The following is a 7,500-nucleotide window of genomic DNA, read 5'->3' as shown; positions in this document are numbered from 1 at the left end:
CCGACCCAAAGGGCGAGTCGATCCGAGCAAATGCGCCCGAGTTACGGCCGTTTAAAGGTCAGGCGGTGGTACCCCGTATCTCGGCCGGGCTTAGGGTTAGAGAGACGAGGGTTGGCTCGTTGGAAAGGTCCCCTCGGGTGGAGCAACCGACCCAAAGGGCGAGTCGATCCGAGCAAAGGCGCCCGAGTTACGGCCGTTTAAAGGTCAGGCGGTGGTACCCCGTATCTCGGCCGGGCTTAGGGTTAGAGAGACGAGGGTTGGCTCGTTGGATAGGGCCGCTCCGGTAGAGCAACCGACCCAAAGGGCGAGTCGATCCGAGCAAAGGCGCCCGAGTTACGGCCGTTTAAAGGTCAGGCGGTGGTACCCCGTATCTCGGCCGGGCTTGGGGTTAGAGAGACGAGGGTTGGCTCGTTGGAAAGGTCCGCTCGGGTAGAGCAACCGACCCAAAGGGCGAGTTCATCCGAGCAAAGGCGCCCGAGCTGCGGCCGTGGGAAAATCCGCGGAGGGACCGCCGTATCTCGGCCGGGCTTAGGGTTAGAGAGACGAGGGTTGGCTCGTTGGATAGGGCCGCTCCGGTAGAGCAACCGACCCAAAGGGCGAGTCGATCCGAGCAAAGGCGCCCGAGCTGCGGCCGTGGGAAAATCCGCGGAGGGACCGCCGTATCTCGGCCGGGCTTAGGGTTAGAGAGAAGCGGGTTGGCTCGTTGGATAGGGCCGCTCCGGTAGAGCAACCGACCCGAAGGGCGAGTCGATCCGAGCAAGGGCGCCCGAGCTGCGGCCGTGGGAAAATCCGGGGAGGGACCGCCGTATCTCGGCCGGGGAAAGGGCTAGAGGCTCGCGGGTAGGCTCGTTCGAAAGGTCCCCTCGCGTGGAGCGACCGACCCAAAGGGCGAGTCGATCCGAGCAAAGGCGCCCGTGCTGCGGCCGTGGGAAAATCCGGGGAGGGACCGCCGTATCTCGGCCGGGGAAAGGGCTAGAGGCTCGCGGGTAGGCTCGTTCGAAAGCCCCCCTCCGGCATAGCGACCGACCCGAAGGGCGAAGGCCCCGGACCCGAGGCGCCCGAGAAACGGCCGTGGGAAAATCCGGGCACAGACCGCCGTATCTCGGCCGGGGAAAGGGCTAGAGGCTCGCGGGTAGGCTCGTTCGAAAGCTCCCCTCCGGCATAGCGACCGACCCGAAGGGCGAAGGCCCCGGACCCGAGGCGCCCGAGAAACGGCCGTGGGAAAATCCGGGGAGGGACCGCCGTATCTCGGCCGGGGAAAGGGCTAGAGGCTCGCGGGTAGGCTCGTTCGAAAGCCCCCCTCCGGCATAGCGACCGACCCGAAGGGCGAAGGCCCCGGACCCGAGGCGCCCGAGAAACGGCCGTGGGAAAATCCGGGCACAGACCGCCGTATCTCGGCCGGGGAAAGGGCTAGAGGCTCGCGGGTAGGCTCGTTCGAAAGCTCCCCTCCGGCATAGCGACCGACCCGAAGGGCGAAGGCCCCGGACCCGAGGCGCCCGAGAAACGGCCGTGGGAAAATCCGGGGAGGGACCGCCGTATCTCGGCCGGGGAAAGGGCTAGAGGCTCGCGGGTAGGCTCGTTCGAAAGCCCCCCTCCGGCATAGCGACCGACCCGAAGGGCGAAGGCCCCGGACCCGAGGCGCCCGAGAAACGGCCGTGGGAAAATCCGGGCACAGACCGCCGTATCTCGGCCGGGGAAAGGGCTAGAGGCTCGCGGGTAGGCTCGTTCGAAAGCTCCCCTCCGGCATAGCGACCGACCCGAAGGGCGAAGGCCCCGGACCCGAGGCGCCCGAGAAACGGCCGTGGGAAAATCCGGGCACAGACCGCCGTATCTCGGCCGGGGAAGGGGCTAGAGGCTCGCGGGTAGGCTCGTTCGAAAGGCCCCCTCCGGCGGAGCGACCGACCCAAAGGGCGAAGGCCCCGGACCCGAGGCGCCCGAGATACGGCCGCGGGAATTTCCGCGAGCTTCGACCGGACGTATCTCCGGCGGGCGGGGTCGCACGGACCCGAGGCCGGGCTCGTCGGAAAGCCCCGGGACGGACCTTTCGAACGAGACCGGCCGCGCGTCCGGGCGACCTCCGAGGCGGACGCTAGGGGCGCCGGAGCCCCGGACGAGCGAAAATTCCGCGACCACCCGCCCGTATCTCGGCCCGGGAAAGGGCCAGAGACTCGAGGGAGGGCTCGTTCGAAAGCTCCCCTCCGGCATAGCGACCGACCCGAAGGGCGAAGGCCCCGGACCCGAGGCGCCCGAGAAACGGCCGTGGGAAAATCCCGCGGGGGTAGGCCGTATCTCGGCCCCGGAAAGGGCTAGCGACGCGCGGGTGGGCTCGTTCGAAAGGCCCCCCGCGGAGGAGCCACCCACCCGAAGGGCGAAGGCCCCGGACCCGGGGCGCCGGAGCAGCGCGGTAACGAAATTCGAATTTTCGACCGGAAGTATCTCGGGCCCCCGGGGTCGCACGGACCCGCGGCCGGTCTCGTCGGAAAGCCCCGGGCGAGACCTTTCCGACGAGCCCGGCCCCGAGTCCGTAGGACCTTCCCCGGCCGAGATACGGCGCCCGGCAGTTCATTGGCCGATATCTCGGAAACGGGGCGTCGTAGACGCTCCGTGGTATTGGTGACCTTGACGATGCCGGGTCAGACGAGTCGGCCGCGGGCACGGGCCCGGGGGCGCCGGCCGCCAGAGTCGGGTGGCTCGCGCACTTCCAGGCGGGCCGCTCGCGCACCTCCAGGCACCCCGACCCACTCGCCGAGGCCGACCGAGGTGCGCCGTCCCGGCCGCGGACCGGTCGGGGTCCCCTCTCGAAAGGGCAGTAGTGTGAACAGGTGCCATCGGGTATATAGGGGAAGGGGTCCTCTCGAACCAGGCCTTCGAACCCGCGCGAGCCTAGCCCGGCAAGGCTCACCCTCCCCGGCCACGGGTTCGGCCTCCGTCCCCCTGGAGGTCCGGCACCTCCAGGGTCCCCGACCCTGCCTCCCCTGCCCGAGGGGAGGCCTCCGAGGCGGGCCTGACAGGGCGGCCCTCCCTCCTGGAAGTCCGGTTCCTCCAGGGTCCCCGACCCTGCCTCCCCTGCCCGAGGGGAGGCCTCCGAGGCGGGCCTGACAGGGCGGCCCTCCCTCCTGGAAGTCCGGTTCCTCCAGGGCACACGTCCCTACCTCCGTAGCCCAGAGAGGTGACTCCGAGGCGGGCCTGACAGGGCGGCCCTCCCTCCTGGAAGTCTGGTTCCTCCAGGGCACACGTCCCCACCTCCGTAGCCCAGATGGGTGACTCGATAGCGGGCCTGACAGGGCGGCCCTCCCTCCTGGAAGTCCGGTTCCTCCAGGGCACACGTCCCTGCCTCCTTAGCCCAGAGAGGTGACTCCGAGGCGGGCCTGACAGGGCGGCCCTCCCTCCTGGAAGTCTGGTTCCTCCGGGGCACCCGTCCCTACCTCCGTAGCCCAGATGGGTGACTCGAAAGCGGGCCTGACAGGGCGGCCCTCCCTCCTGGAAGTCCGGTTCCTCCAGGGCACACGTCCCTGCCTCCTTAGCCCAGAGAGGTGACTCCGAGGCGGGCCTGACAGGGCGGCCCTCCCTCCTGGAAGTCTGGTTCCTCCGGGGCACACGTCCCTACCTCCGTAGCCCAGATGGGTGACTCGAAAGCGGGCCTGACAGGGCGGCCCTCCCTCCTGGAAGTCCGGTTCCTCCAGGGCACACGTCCCTGCCTCCTTAGCCCAGAGAGGTGACTCCGAGGCGGGCCTGACAGGGCGGCCCTCCCTCCTGGAAGTCTGGTTCCTCCAGGGCACACGTCCCTACCTCCGTAGCCCAGATGGGTGACTCGAAAGCGGGCCTGACAGGGCGGCCCTCCCTCCTGGAAGTCCGGTTCATCCAGGGCACACGTCCCTGCCTCCTTAGCCCAGAGAGGTGACTCCGAGGCGGGCCTGACAGGGCGGCCCTCCCTCCTGGAAGTCTGGTTCCTCCAGGGCACACGTCCCTACCTCCGTAGCCCAGATGGGTGACTCGAAAGCGGGCCTGACAGGGCGGCCCTCCCTCCTGGAAGTCCGGTTCATCCAGGGCACACGTCCCTGCCTCCTTAGCCCAGAGAGGTGACTCCGAGGCGGGCCTGACAGGGCGGCCCTCCCTCCTGGAAGTCTGGTTCCTCCAGGGCACACGTCCCTGCCTCCTTAGCCCAGAGAGGTGACTCCGAGGCGGGCCTGACAGGGCGGCCCTCCCTCCTGGAAGTCTGGTTCCTCCAGGGCACACGTCCCTACCTCCGTAGCCCGGATGGGTGACTCGAAAGCGGGCCTGACAGGGCGGCCCTCCCTCCTGGAAGTCCGGTTCATCCAGGGCACACGTCCCTACCTCCGTAGCCCAGATGGGTGACTCGAAAGCGGGCCTGACAGGGCGGCCCTCCCTCCTGGAAGTCTGGTTCCTCCAGGGCACACGTCCCTGCCTCCTTAGCCCAGAGAGGTGACTCCGAGGCGGGCCTGACAGGGCGGCCCTCCCTCCTGGAAGTCTGGTTCCTCCAGGGCACACGTCCCTGCCTCCTTAGCCCAGAGAGGTGACTCCGAGGCGGGCCTGACAGGGCGGCCCTCCCTCCTGGAAGTCTGGTTCCTCCAGGGCACCCGTCCCCACCTCCGTAGCCCAGATGGGTGACTCGAAAGCGGGCCTGACAGGGCGGCCCTCCCTCCTGGAAGTCTGGTTCCTCCAGGGCACACGTCCCTGCCTCCTTAGCCCAGAGAGGTGACTCCGAGGCGGGCCTGACAGGGCGGCCCTCCCTCCTGGAAGTCTGGTTCCTCCAGGGCACCCGTCCCCACCTCCGTAGCCCAGATGGGTGACTCGAAAGCGGGCCTGACAGGGCGGCCCTCCCTCCTGGAAGTCTGGTTCCTCCAGGGCACACGTCCCTGCCTCCTTAGCCCAGAGAGGTGACTCCGAGGCGGGCCTGACAGGGCGGCCCTCCCTCCTGGAAGTCCGGTTCCTCCGGGGCACACGTCCCTACCTCCGTAGCCCAGATGGGTGACTCGAAAGCGGGCCTGACAGGGCGGCCCTCCCTCCTGGAAGTCTGGTTCCTCCAGGGCACCCGTCCCTACCTCCGTAGCCCAGATGGGTGACTCGAAAGCGGGCCTGACAGGGCGGCCCTCCCTCCTGGAAGTCTGGTTCCTCCAGGGCACCCGTCCCTACCTCCGTAGCCCAGATGGGTGACTCGAAAGCGGGCCTGACAGGGCGGCCCTCCCTCCTGGAAGTCTGGTTCTTCCAGGGCACACGTCCCTACCTCCGTAGCCCAGATGGGTGACTCGAAAGCGGACGCGGGAGGGTGTACGTGGCGCACCCCCAGGCCGAAGAGAGGTCTCGTGAGCGGACGCGAGGGTGTACGACAGAAGGCCTGGAAGTCTCTGACTTCCAGGGTCACCGACCCTACCTCATGAGCCCGAAGAGGTGACTCGAATGCGGACGCGGGGGTGTACGTGGCGCACCCCCAGGCCGAAGAGAGGTCTCGTGAGCGGACACGAGAAGTACGACAGAGGGCCTGGAAGCAAAAGCGGGTGACTCGTGCACTTCCAGAAAAGGCAAAAGCGGGTGACTCGTGCACTTCCATAAAGCCGAAACGAGGTCTCGTGAGCGGACACGAGAAGTACGACAGAGGGCCTGGAGGTAAAAGCGGGTGACTCGTGCACTTCCAGGGTCTCCGACCTTACGGCGCCTTCCGACGCGGGCGCCTCCTCCCGGACGAGCCACGGGAAGGGCCCCTTCTCTCAAGGGGCGGTCGTTTGAACAGGTGCCATCGGGTATATAGGGATGGGTTGCTTCGAAAGTGGACCTCCAGCGTCCTCCCTCCCTGCGGCAGATCCCAAGAAAGGTCTGTGCGCGTCGGTGTGCGATGAACGAAAAACCGTTAAAAGAACTGGAACGGTTGGAACGGACGAAGGGCGTCTGATGTGAGGCAGCGCCCCGGGCGAGTGTCGAAAGACGGGTAACCCATATCCGCATGCCGCCTAGGCGGAAAGATCCGGCCTGGATCATATCAAGGCTAATGCCTAAAAACTAAAGCTACCTTGGGTGATGGAACTCGGCTACGGCCGCAAAACGATCCGCCCTGGATCATCAAGGCTAATGCCTAAAAACTAAAGCTACCTTGGGTGATGGAACTCGGCTACGGCCGCAAAACGATCCGCCCTGGATCAAGGCTACGGCCTAAAAACGGCAAAAAAAGATCCAAAAGTCCCTGGATCAAGGCGCTTCGGCTTAAAACCTGTGAAAAGATCCGCCCTGGATCAAGGCTACGGCCTTAAAGCTGCTCAAAAGATCCGCCCTGGATCAAGGCTACGGCCTTAAAACTGCTAAAAAGATCCTAAAGTCTCTGGATCTAGGCTACGGCCTCAAAGACACACGTGTTGTGAGATAAGATCCGCCCTGGATCTCCAGGCTACGGCCTCAAAGGTTCGACCCGACCATATATGCTCAGACACGGGCGAACACAAAAGCGTAACAACCCATGTTGGAACCGTCGAAGGATCTCGGCGTCGGCCGTAAAACGGAAACCCCCCGGTCGTCGGTACGCGTGTGGCGGTCGAGGGCCCCCGGCCGCCGGTCGGGCGGGCGCGTGGATAGGTCTCCCGAGCGGTCAAGGAGTCCCGGAAGCCGGTCGGGCGAGCGGCCGGCCCCGGGGCACCCTACCCTCTCGGGCGCACCGACCCCACGCGTTTCGTCTCGGTCGGCGTCCGGGGTTCCGAGACACCCTTATGTATCTGTGTGACAGACGGAGTGGCACACCGTCTGCGGCGGGACAGGGCCGCCGACCGCGATGGAAGTCGAGTGAGGCGGCTTCCGGGGTCCAAGACCCTACAGACAGACGGAGTGGCGACCCGTCTGCGGCGGGCCAGGGCCGCCGACCGCGATGGAAGTCGAGTGGGGCGGCTTCCAGGGTCCAAGACCCTACAGACAGACGGAGTGGCGACCCGTCTGCGGCGGGCCAGGGCCGCCGACCGCGATGGAAGTCGAGTGGGGCGGCTTCCAGGGTCCAAGACCCTACAGACAGACGGAGTGGTGACCCGTCTGCGGCGGGACAGGGCCGCCGACCGTTACGGAAGTCGAGGGGGACGGCTTCCAGGGTCCAAGACCCTATCTGTGTGACAGACGAAGGTGCATCGTCTGGGGCGGGACAGGGCCGCCGACCGCTATGGAAGTCGAGTCGGGTGGCTCGTGCACTTCCAGGGTCCAAGACCCTCTCTTCGTGACCGACGAAGGTGCTCTGTCTGGGGCGGTACGGGGCCGCCGACCGCTATGGAAGTCGAGTCGGGTGGCTCGTGCACTTCCAGGGTCCAAGACCAACGCGTTTGACCGACGAAGGTGCCCCGTCCCCGGGCACGGACGGGGACGGGCCCGGCCTCCGGGCCGCCGTGGAAGTCGAGTCGGGTGGCTCTCGCACTTCCAGGGTCCTCGACCCTATCTGTCTGACCGACGAAGGCGCTTCGTCTCGGGCGGGCCAGGGCCGCCAGCCGCTATGGAAGCCGAGTCGGGTGGCTCGTG

Source organism: Paramisgurnus dabryanus, unplaced genomic scaffold (genome assembly GCF_030506205.2).
Source record: "Paramisgurnus dabryanus unplaced genomic scaffold, PD_genome_1.1 h2tg000290l_1_74151__unordered_in_group3, whole genome shotgun sequence".
Lineage (NCBI taxonomy): Eukaryota > Metazoa > Chordata > Actinopteri > Cypriniformes > Cobitidae > Paramisgurnus > Paramisgurnus dabryanus.
The sequence above is the reverse complement of the archived record's forward strand: the minus strand, read 5'-3'. Positions refer to the sequence as shown.